Source organism: Trichechus manatus, unplaced genomic scaffold (genome assembly GCF_000243295.1).
Source record: "Trichechus manatus latirostris isolate Lorelei unplaced genomic scaffold, TriManLat1.0 scaffold00015, whole genome shotgun sequence".
NCBI lineage: Eukaryota > Metazoa > Chordata > Mammalia > Sirenia > Trichechidae > Trichechus > Trichechus manatus.
In genome coordinates this window covers 3,057,147-3,069,909 of record NW_004443951.1, presented here as the reverse complement: position 1 = coordinate 3,069,909, position 12,763 = coordinate 3,057,147, and the positions used below count along the sequence as shown (strand labels likewise).

The following is a 12,763-nucleotide window of genomic DNA, read 5'->3' as shown; positions in this document are numbered from 1 at the left end:
TCTATATATATATATATATATTTATACACTTTACTGGTTTTGCTTCTCTAGAGAACCCAGCCTAAGACAGCAGGTCTCATGGTAATAAACTCCCTCAGTTTGTTTATCTGAGAATGTCTTTAATTTCACCCTCATTTTTTAAGGACAGTTTGCTTCATGTAAAATTCTTGGTTGACAGTTCTTTTCTTTCAGCACTTTAAGTATGTCGTTCTACTGTCTTCTGACCTCATGGCTTCTGAGGAGAAACTGGCACTTAATTTTATCAAGGATCCCTTGTACATGATGATTTACTTCTCTCTTGCTGCTTTCAAGATTCTCTTTATCTTTGGTTTTCAAAAGAGTTAAATTATAATTTGTCTCAGTGTAGATGTCTTTGGAGTAAACTTGGAGTTCATTAAACTTCTTGAATGTGTAAATTCGTGTCTTTCATCAAGTTTGGGAAGTTTTTGGCTAATATTTCTTCATTTATTCTTTCTGCCCCTTTCTCTCTCTTCTCCTTCTGGGACACCAATAATGCGTATGTTGATCTGCTTGATGGTATCCCACAAGTCCGTTAGACCTTGTTTCCTCTTTTCTTCATTATTTTTTCTTTTTGTTCCTCAATCTCAATAATTTCAATTGTCCTAACTTCAAGTTTGCTGATTCGTTCTTCTGCTAGCTCAAATCTGCTGTTCAACTTCTCTTGTGAATTTTTCATTTCAGTTATTTTATTTTCAGGTCTAGTATCTGTTTGGTTCCTTTTTATGGTTTCTGTCTCTTTACTGATATTCTTGTTTGTTCATGTACTGTTTTCCTGATTTCCTTTAGTTCTTTGTCTATCTCTTCCTTTAGCTCTTTGAGCATATTTAATACTATTGCTTTAAAGTCTTTGTCTAGAATAAGTCCATTATCTGGTCTTCCTCAGGGACAGTTTCTGTCACTTTATTTTGTTCTTTTGAACAGCCTACCCTTTCCTGTTTCCTTGTATGTCTTAATTTTTCCTCTTAATAATGATATATTTGAATATTGTAATGTGGTTACTATGGAAATCAGATTCTCCTCCTTCCTGAGGGTCTGCTGTTTTGTTTGTTATTGTTGAAGGCTGTAGTAGTCTGTTTAGTGACTTCCCTAACTATATTTGCAAAAATTGCCTTCTGGGACACTTGTGGACACTGCAGTCTCTGTTCCATAGCTTATGTTCAGCTACTTTTTAAGAGATTTCTGTAAACAACAAAGAGATTTCCGAGAACAATCACGGAGGCAGTGGCAGCAAATAAAACCTTCCCCAGTCTTTGCAAATTGGCTCAGTGCCAGGACTCGCCTTCAACACTTAGTCAGGCTTACAGTCAGCCTGGGGATCAGTCCAAAGTGAAAGCATAGGGTCTTCTGAAGTAATTTCTGAGCATGTTTCTTTTTCTGGGCATGCATGTGGCTTTCTCAATTCCCTTGTATAAACAGTGCTTTTAAAACCTTAATTTCCAAAAAGAATTCCTTGGGTTCTCCTTCCAATGTTTAGGGGCCTACTGTATGCGTGAATCACATTCTTTAGCCCTAGGTGGCTATAAGTGGTTACAACCTCTGATTCTTGCCAGCTGAGTGCCCTCAGCCCTGTGCATGCTCCAAAACAGGGCAAACCAAGATAAGCACCTTCCTTTAGTCTTTCAGGCATTCCCCAGACAGGTGAGAATAGACACACACAATAGTTTGAGAATATAGTCTGCTCTGATCCTTCTAGAGCCAGAGACCAGGTTCCTTTTCTGAGAGTGCAGGCCACTGCCATTTTAAGATGGCCATGGGGCAGGGGGAGGATGGGGTGCAGTCAAGTAGAAAACCAAAGTTTTTCTACCATTTAGACACTTTTTTTCTTGATTCAGTCTTCACTTAGTTGCTGGAACTCTTTATCTGGCTTCTAGAGTTCTAACAAAGTTGGTTCTGCCACTTCCTGCTTGGTTTTGTTGATTTGGTTTGGTTTGGTTTGGTTTGGTCTGGTTTGGTTTGGTTTGGGGGAGGAGGTTTTCGGTTTGTTTGTTTTTTTTTTTGGTGTTTTTGAGAGGGTTCAGAAGCGTGCAGGCTGATCATACAGCCATCTTGCTCCAGACTCCTCCTACATTTTCATTTTGCACTGGGTCCTGCAAATTATATAGCTGACCCTGCATTTGTTCAGGTAAACAAATATAAATCTGAAATGAACATTAACAAATATTATTTGTGAACATTCATACATAAAGAGCTGGGTTAAATGCTAGGGATACAAAAATAAACAAGAGGCTTTAACAGGGGAGACAGCCATATAAGCAAAAAATGACAATACTATGTGACACATGCTATGAAAATCTAGGAGAAAGTCTAAGAAAAGCCTTCATAATGGAGATAATAGTTGAGCTGAAGAGGAATTCCCCAGTTGGGAGAAGAAGTGACAAGGAATAGTCCTAATGGGTGGGCTTTTTATATACTAAACAAATGTGTTTGTAAAACTTCGAGAATTTTTTTAGGACCACAGAATAGAATGAATAACAAGTACAGGAGACGAAATAGGGAATGTAGGTTGGTGCATACTATGAAGCAATTTGCATGCCAAGTTGAGTACAAACTTAAACAAAGAGAAGTCATAGCTTTATAAGCAGAAAAGTGGCACAATTTCTGTTTTAGATTAACTTCTGCAGAACAAGGAAGACAGATTGCAGAGGAAAGAGACTAAAGTTTGAGGGAAAAATCAAGAGGCAGTAAAGTAACAGTGATTAACAACAATAATAAAAAGCATTATAAGGTTATTTGAGGTCTTATCACAAGCAATTTAGAGGGGAGGGATGGTTGTGTTAAACCAAGTTAAACAGCCTTCTTTCCTGAAGGACATCTCAGACTCTTTAATATGCTAATATGCATAGTAAATCACTAAAAGAGGGATGTAATTTGCAGCATTTCCTAGAATTATCTGACTAATGAAGCTTCTTTTGCCAGGACCATCTATTAGTATCTCAAAGAACTGTAAAGAACACAAAGTTGATAACATCATTCTATGACACAGAAGGCGAGCACTAAGAGAGGAAAGCAGAGGGCAGTACAGGGCTTAAGACGGGTAAAACAGCAAATGTGAAGAACAGGAAAGGAAACTGAATGTAACATAGCCAAGCTGTATTAAACCCTGCTGCTGTCGAGTCAATTCCAACTCATAGCAACCCTATGGGACAGAGCAAAACTGCCCCATAGGGTTTCCAAGGAGTGGCTGGTGTTATTTGAACTGCTGACCTTTTGGTTAGCAGCTGTAGCTCGCCATAGCTGTTAACCACAAGCTGTATTAAGAAACTAACTAAACATGGAAATAATAAATACATAAAACACCAATCCCCTTGTTTATACAATTTTCTAATATTTGAATTCATACAGGGTAGGAGACTGCAAAATATATAACTCAACAGGGTAAGGGAACACAACAGCAGTGGTGCCAATCCCCAAATCCATCACCACTGAGTCAATTCCGACTCATAGCGACCCTACAGGACAAAGTAGAACTGCCCCATAAGGTTTCCAAGAAGCAGCTGGTGGATTCAAACTGTCGACCTTTTGGTTAGCAGCCGAACTCTTAACCACTATGCCACGAGGGCTTCAGCAGTGGTGCAGGTACCGAAAAAACCAAACACACTGCCATGGATTGAATCTGACTAATAGTGACCCTGTAGGGCAGAGCAGAACTGCCCCAAAGGGGTTCGAAGACTGTAATCCTTACTGAAGCAGACTGCCACATCTTTCTCCCGTTGAGTGGATGGTGGGTTCAAACTGCCAACCTTTCAGTTAGCAGCCAAGCGCTTATAAACACTGCGCCACCAGGGATCCTCCAGTGGTACTGGTTTTAGTGGCATTGTCAGGTGCCCTCAAGCCAGTTCCCACTCATAGTGACCCTACATACAACAGAAGGAAACACTGCCAGTCCTGCACTATCCTCACAATTGTTGCCATGTTTGAGTCCATTGTTGCAGCCACTGTATCAATCCATCTTGTTGAGGATCTTCATCTTTTTCACCAATCCTCTACTTTACCAATCATGATACTTCTCAAGGGGATGGTCCCTCCTGATAACATGTCCAAAGTACATGAGACGAAGGATCAAGGCCTTGGGCTTCAGCTGGGCCCTGGGCTTCACCTCCACCTTCCAGGCCCACTGGAATAGCAACTCTGCTCCCATGGTTTTGGACAGCCCTGTTCTCCTAGGCCCTGAGTGGCGACCCTACCCCCTCAGCCCCTCAGGCCCTGTTCCTCTGCCCCTTGGGCATGTGTAAAAAAAACGGCATGGGGTGGTGTCTGACCTCTAACTCCACAAGGGGGACGGAGAACCAAGATAAACAGCCCAAGGCTGATTCCCATAAGGCAAGGGTCAGACATGCGTCCTCTCTCAGTCATCTTTACCAATTCTGACGCCAACGGTCCCTCCCACGGCACTCTCTACTTCTCTGCTGGGTTCGATAATTCATTGCAACAATGGCCACACAGAACTCACTGACCATACTCAAAATTATGGGGTTTATTAGGGAAGTAACAGGTTACAATTCAGGTTGAGGAATGCTGAGGATACAGTTTTTCTATCAAGACAGCCTCTTCCCAGCTATGCTTGCAGGCACGGCTTTCCCTGGCTCTAGGTCATTGTCCAAAGGCACTCAGCTTTCTCGCCCCATGGCCCAGGAAGCCCACCATGCCACTTCCTCCTGATGGGTCTCTCCTGTCTTCAGTGTTACATCTCTCTCTCTCTGTCTCCTGGTTCCAGGAGCTTCTCAGCGCATCAGCGCAGGGATCCCAGGTCCAAAGGACGTGCTGGCTCCTGGCTGTTCCTCCTTCATGGTGGTCAGACTCTCTCTTTCTCTGCTCTGGAATTGGCTCTCTTTTAGGGCAAAACTGACCAATCTCCTTCCAATCTCTATCTGCACAGTCCTGCCCAATCAGCTGGGTAGGAGTTACAAGACCACGGCTAGAAAGGCCACACAAAAGTAATCAATCACACGTAGCACGGCAGCCCCGCCCCCACAGCTTTGGGCAGCAGATTCGGCCTCATCCTGCTGACACTCATGAATGGCAGCCCCACACTCCAGGATCAAGTTGGTGAAGATCTGAGTCTTCGAAACCTAGGAGGCTGTGGCCCCACCCTTAGAAATTCCAGAGGCCATGGCTCCACTCTTTCAGACTCCAGAAGTCTGAGGTAGTTCTGCTTCCTATGTTCCTTGTCTTTTCAGCTTTTGCTTCCTGGTTCCTTGGCCTCTCAGCCCCTCAGGGGCTTCATCACACCTGTCAACCCGGCTCAGGCAATCATTCCAAAGTTCTTTAGCTACACTGATAAATGCCTGGAGGCATCCCACTCTGCCAGTAAACTACCGCCAGAAGGCACTCAGCTCTCTTGCTCCATGAGGCAAGCCTAGCTCCACCAGTAAGTGCTCAGAGGCACCCTACACCACCAGGAAGCCTCCAGGACAAAGGCGCTCAGCTCTCTCACTGGTGGTCGACTCCACTACTGTCTCGCACTGGTCTCCCGGTTCTGCTGCTGCCCTTTCTCTGCTGCTGCTGTTTCTCCACTGCTACCATTCCTCTGATACTGCTTCTCACCATCTACGCTGTTTCCAGTGTAACAGCTCTCCTTATTTCCTTCTAAGTCCTCACCAGAATTGTCCTTGTTGTCCATAATTCCACCAACAGCCTCTTCAGTGTAATCTAGGCTTTTACTATCAGACACTTTAAACCTCTTCCAGCCTCTATCCATTCACAGTTTCAAAACCGCCTCCACATTTTAGGTATCTATTAGAGCAGAATCCCACCCTAAGCACCAAATCCTGTTGTAGTCATCTAGTGCTACTACAACAGAAATACAAGTGGATGGCTTTAACAAACAGAAGTTTATTTTCTCACAGTTTAGGAGACTAGAAGTCCAAATTCAGGGTGCCAGCTCTAGAGGAAGGCTCTCTCTCTCTTTCAGATCTTGGGAAAGGTCCTTGTCTTCAATCTTCCCCTGGTCTAGGAGCTTCTCAGCGCAGGGACCCCAAGCTCAAAGGACAGGTTCCCTCCGGGTTCTTCATTCTTGGTGGCATGAGGTTCCCCTGTCTTTCTGGTGGTGCAAACAAAAGGTCGGAGGTTCAAGTCCACCCAGACAGCTGCAAAAGTAAGGCCTGGTGATCTACATCTCTGAAAAATCACCCACTGAAAACTCTTTGGAGCATGGCTCTATTCTGACATACATGGGGTCACCATGAGTCGGAATCTACTCAATGGCAGCAACTTGTTTTAATACATGTCTAATATGTCCATTATTTATCCTTTCACTTTTGTGAAGTTAATAAAGTCATACACTGTTTCCATTTTATACATTAATGAGGCATCTGAGTTTATGACTTGCCTAAGGTGACAAATATGGGACTGGTTGAGACTATAAGAAAGAGTCCCAATTTTTGGTCTAATGCTCAGTTACTAGGGAATGTCTTTTAGCTGAAAACTTAATGGCTTCAGGATGCCTTTGTACTCTTAAAAATTGAGGATCCAAAGAGTTTTTGTTTTTGTGGGTATATCTACCACTATTTTAATCAGATGTTAAAACTGAAAAGTTTTTAAAACACAAGAATAAACTATTAATTCATTCTATGAGGCCGGCATTACCCTGATAGCAAAACCAGACAAACACATCAGAAGACAGGAAAATCACAGCCTAATATCCCTTAGGAATATAGATGCAAAATTTCTTAACAAAATACTAGCAAATCAAATCCAGCAACAAATAAAAAGGATCAAACACCAAGTAGGATTTATCCCAGGAATTCAAGGTTGGTTCAACATATAAAACTCAATGTAGTATTAATGGAATAAAGGACAAAACTCACGTGAACGTCTCAACAGATGCAGAAAAAGCACCTGACAAAAACCAACATACCTTTTCGTGGTAAAAATACTCAACAAACTAAGTATAGAAGGGATCTTCCTCAACCAGATAATGAACACACCACACTTAATGGTGAAAGACTGAATGCTTTTCCCCTAAGATCAAGACCAAAACAAAGACGTCTGCTCTCACTTCTATTCAACATTGTATTGGAGGTTCTGGGGCAATTAGGCTAGGAAAGGAAGTAAGTCATCCAGATTAGAAAGGAAGTAAAACTATCCCTATTTGTAAAATCCTAAGGAATTCACAAGCAAGTCTGCAGGATATAAGATCAAGACACAAAATTCAGTTATGTTTCTATATACTAGCAATGAACAATATGAAAATGAAATTAAGAAAACAATTCCATTTCACAACAGCACTCAGAAGAATGAAATACCTAGGAATAAATTAAAATACAGAAATACAATATTTGTACACTGAAAACTACAAAATGTCATTGAAATAAATTTTAAAAGACCTCAATAAATGGAAAGACATCACATATTCATGAAATAGAAGACTTAATATTAAGATGGCATAGTCTCCAAATTACTCTCCAAATTCAACACAATCTCTTATCAAAATTCCAGCTGCCTTTTTTTGCAGAAATTGACAGTTGATCCTAAAATTCATATGGAAATGCAACAGACCTAGAATAGGCAAAACAATCTTGAAACAAAAGAACAAAGTTGGACGGCTCACACTTCCTGACTTCAAAACTTACTACAAAGCAATAGTAAGTAATCAAGACTGTGTGCTACTGGCATAAGGACAGATACATAGAACAATGGAATTGAATTGAGAGTCCATAAAAATATCCATACATTTATAGTCAATTGATTTTTTATAAGTATGCCAAGTTCATCCAATAGGGAAAGAATAGCTTCATCAACAAATGGTGCTACGACAACAGGGTAGCCACATGCAAAAATATGAATATGGACTCCTACCTCACACCACTATAAAAATTAACTCAAAAGGGATCAAAGACCTAAATGTAAGAGTTAAAACCATAATTTTTTTCTTCTTTTTTCTCTTGTGCACACTTCCCCTGTATTATGTGTTGTCCACTATCTAGCTAGTGATTTTCCCTCCCCCTCTTTCTCACCCCCCCCATAACCATCAAAGAATGCTTTTTTCTGCGTTTAAACCTTTTCTTGAGTTCTTATAATAGTGGTCTCATACAATGTTGAAAGAGAAGAACAAAGTAAGAGGACTCACACTTCCTGGTTTTAAAACACCACTATATAAAGCTGGAGTAACCAAAACAGCCTGGTACTGGTGTTAACAACAGATGCATAGACCAAAGGAATAGAATTGAGAGTCCAGAAATAAACCCACACATTTATGGTCAACTGATTTTCAACAAAGGTGCTAAGTCCATTCAATGGGGAAAGAAGAGTCTCTTCAATAAATGGTGCTGTGAAAATTGGATTTAAACAAGCAGAAAAATGAAACAGAATCCATGCCTCACACTATAAATAAAAACAAATTCAAAACAGATTAAGGACCTAAAGATGCAAACTAAAACCATAAAATTCTTAGAAGAACAAGCAGGGGCAACGCTGTCAGGTCTAGCTTTCAAAAATGGATTATCTAATATAATATCAAAAGCACAAATAGCAGAAAACAAAATAAATAAATGGACCTCATGAAAATTAAAAACTTTTGTTCATCAAAAGACTTTACCAAGATAAGAGGAAAAAAAGCTACCTACTAGAAGAATACCTTCGTAAACCATATAACCTACAAGAATCTAATAACCAAAACATATATAAAACTCCGACAACAAAAAGACAAATAACTCAATCATAAAATGGGCAAAGAACTTGAACAGACATTTCCCAAAGATGACATTCCAACGGCCACCAAACACATGCAAAGATGCTCAGCATCATTAGCCATCAGTGAGATGCAGATCAAAACCACAATGAGATACCATTTCACTCCCACTAGGATGGCTAAGATGAAGGGGAAAAAAAAAAAAAAAAACCCAGAAAAGAACAAATGCTGGTGAGGATGTTGGGAAATTGGAACCTTTATCCATTACTGGTGGGGATGCAAAATGGTATAGCCATTGTGGAAGACAGTGTGGCAGTTCCTCAAAAAACTAAAACAGAACTACCAGATGACCCAGCAATTCCCTCCCAGGTATAGACCCAAAAGACTTTAAAGCAGAGAATCAAACACAGACTTGTACACCAATGTTCACTGCAGCACTATTCACAATAGCCAAAAGGTGATAACAACCTAAATGTCCATCAACAGATGAATGGATAAACAAAATGTGGTACACACATACAATGGAATACTACTCAACCAGTAGGAGAAAATGAAGAAGTCTTGATACATGCTACGGTATGGATGGAGCTAGAATATATTATGCTGAGTGAAATAAGTCAATCACAAAAATACAGATATTGTATAACCTCACTTATTTAAAAAGACAAGAAAAGGCAAATGTATAAAGACTAAAGTGTATTAGTGATTACCAGGGGTGGGAAGGAGGAGGAAAAGGGGGTTAACAGTGATGGAAAAATCACATTAAAGGCAGGGTTGCACAGCTGATTATTATAACTGCTGTCAATAAGTTGTACACCTGTAAAAAGGTGAAATGACAAAAGTTGTGTGACAGATACATTTACAAAAAAAGAGTAGCTGCTGAGGTTGCTTATGTACATACAACCGAACACCTCATGGAATCAGGTTCCTTGGTTTGGAGATTTAGGGTCATGGCTTCACGAGACTTCCCAGTTAATTGGCCTAATAACATGTTTAGCGCTTCTATTCTACCTCCTAGTTTGTTATGTAGTGCCTTGAAGGCTTACAAGCAGCCATCCAAAGCACAACAATTGGTCTCTTCACCTGGAGCAACAGAGACAGAAGGAGAGTTAGGAATAGGAGGATATGGAATGTATGGCTAATTGCCTCCATAAACAACTGCCTCCTTTGCCATGAGACCAGAACTGGATGATGCCCAGTTACCATTACTGAACATTTAGATCAAAGATTCCATAGAAGAATCCTGATCAAAAGGGAGAAATACAGAACAGAATTTCAAATTCTTATGGACTCTAGACTTTCTAGAACCATGGAGGGTGGGTGAATCCCTGAAACTATTGCCCTGAGATAATCTTTAAACCTTAAACCAAAAACATCCCGAAATCATCTTAAAATTGAACAACAGTTTAGCTTAACTAGCAAAAAAGGTCTGCCTTGAGCATCATCGTCTTCCCTTTCATGACTCGTGGGACACTGGTATCCCAACGGCTTTTTATGCCTATGAGTTCTTTGGAAAGAGGTAACCCAATTTTAATGTGTTTATTAGACTCAAGGTGGGAGCCTTTTGAAATGCGTAAAACTCAAGAACCCAGAGTTGGAGACTCATTTTTGCGTAGACTGAACACTGTCTTAGGTGATGGCTCCTGGATGTGTGAATTTGCTAAACTTTTGACAGGTCTGCCTTTATTTCTGTGAGATAAGCCTCCTCGCTATGTTTCCCAGTTACTATGTTATCGTGAGAATTTATTTATTGTGAGAATAAGCTATTCCCAGTCTTCATTCAGTCACAGTGGCCATTGTCTCCCTGATGCCATTCACTGTTTCCAGGTATTACTGGCTCCCTGCTTTTCTAGCTTCTGAACAGTAAATAATGCCTCTGCGATAAGGAATAATGCATTGCAATGGCACTTTTCAAGAGACTCAAACTCCTATAATTTATTCTTACCCTGCACTCAACCTTAGGGCCCAATCATTGCTTCCATATGTGGCAGGTGGAATGCACTGCCATGAGCAGTTCTGCAGTATTCCAGGGCAGCTGTTTCTGTTTCTTAGCTGTTAGTACTGCTTTTGTTATAATGAAGAATACATAGTAATGTTAATTTTCCTGGGATTCAAATTCCTTTAGTTTTATTTATTTGGCCTGTCAGTACTGCTTTTGCAGTAATGAACAATACACTGTATAGTGGTAATTTTCCTGAGACAAAAAATCATTTGGCTTTATTTATTCAGGCTGTAAGTACTGCTTTTGCAGTAAGGAAGAATGCACTGTACCATGTTTTAAAAATTTTCATGAAAAATAATAAAAAGGCTAAGAAGGAGGTAAGAATAAAATGTATGTGTAGTCATTGCCAGGTGCCTTCATGTTTTACTTCTTTTTGCAAATTTTCAGAAAAAAAATAAAATAAATTTTAAAAAAAGATTTTATCATTGACTCCTATTAGCAGGATTTATGACATCCAGGGACAATGAGACACATGTGATCCCAGATAATGGGTACCAAAATCCATAAATCATAACAAAAATTCTGGATTGGTCCTTTAATTAGCAAGTCTTCTATTAGGGGAAACACATGGTATCAACAAAAACTTTAAAGGAGAAAATAATTAAGCCTTGAAAGGGTTAAGAACTATCTATAACCCTAAAGACTCTGCAAAAAAAACTACTACTGGAACTAACGGATTCAGCAGAGCAGCAGGATACAAGACAAAGATACAAAAGTCAGTTGGATTCCCATACACCAATAAAGAGAACTACGAAAAGGAAATCAGGAAAGCAATACCATTTATAATAGTCCCTAAAAATTTATTCCTAAATACCTGGGAATAAATCTAACCAGGGATGTAAAAGACCTATACAAAGAAAACTACAAAACACACTGCAAAAAACCAAAAGAGACCTACATAAATCGAAAAACATGCCACACTCATGGATAGGTAGAGTCAACATTGTGAAAATGTCAACTCTACCCAAAGCAATCTACAAATACAATGCAATCTCGATCCAAATACCAACAACATTCTTTAAAGAGATGGAAAAACTAATCATTAACTTTACACGGAAAGGAAAGAGGCCCCAGATAAGTAAAGCATTACTAAAAAGGAAGAATAAAGTAGGAGGCCTCGCGCTACCTGACTTCAGGACCTACTATACAGCTACAGTAGTCAAAACAGCCTGATACTGGTACGACAGACACACTGACCAGTGGAACAGAATCGAGGACCCAGATGTAAATCCATCCACCTATGGCCACCTGATCTTTGACAAAGGCCCAAAGTCCATCAAAGGGGAAAAAGACATTCTTTTTAACAGATGGTGCCAGCAAAACTGGATGTCCATCTGTAAAAATATGAAACAGGACCCATACCTCACATCATACACAAAAACTAATTCAAAACCGATCAAAGACCTAAATACAAAACCAAAAACTATAAAGATCATGGAAGAAAAAAACAGGCTCAACACTAGGGGCCCAAATATATGGCATAAACAGGATACAAACCATAATTAACAATACACAAATACCAGAAGATAAGCTAGATAAATGGGATCATCTTCTAAAAATTAAACACATATGCTCATCAAAAGACTTTATCAAAAGAGTAAAAAGAACCTACAGACTGGGAAAAAATGTTCAGATATGACATAGTCGACAAAAGTACAATCTGTGAAATCTATAGGAAAATCTTAACACCTCTACAATAAAAAGACAAATAATCCAATTTAAAAATGGGTAAAGGATATGAACAGACATTTCACCAAAGAAGATATTCAGGTGGCTAACAGACACGTGAGGAAATGCTTGAGATCACTAGTCATTAGAGAAATGCAAATCAAAACTACAATGAAATACCATCTCACGTCAACATTAATGGCACTAATCAAAAAAAACAAACAAATGTTGGAGGTTGCAGGGAGACTGGAACTCTTAACGCACTGCGGCTGGGAAAGCAAAATGATACAACCATTTAGGAAAACAATATGGTGCTTCTTAAAAAGCTAAAAATATCTTTGTGGGTTACGAGGGATGGAGAGGGGACTAAATAGATAAGTGGTAACTTTGGTGAAGGGTGAGACAGTACACATTACTGGGGAAGCCAGCACAACTTGTACAAG

The 12,763-nt window shown here is 39.8% G+C and overlaps 1 protein-coding gene across 7 annotated transcripts in view; it reads right to left on the bottom strand.

Annotated features, from left to right (window-relative positions):
* Positions 1–12,763, bottom strand: part of TUT4 (terminal uridylyl transferase 4) — a 149,553-nt gene that overhangs the window by 127,217 nt on the left and 9,573 nt on the right. The window contains exon 1 of one of the 7 annotated variants that reach the window (XM_023727064.1): positions 5,866–5,911. The exons of the other annotated variants lie outside the window; for them this stretch is intronic. The gene's annotated coding sequence lies outside the window, so the exon portion shown is untranslated. Of the gene's footprint in view, positions 1–5,865; positions 5,912–12,763 lie in introns of those variants that run through there. 7 annotated transcript variants of the gene reach the window in all.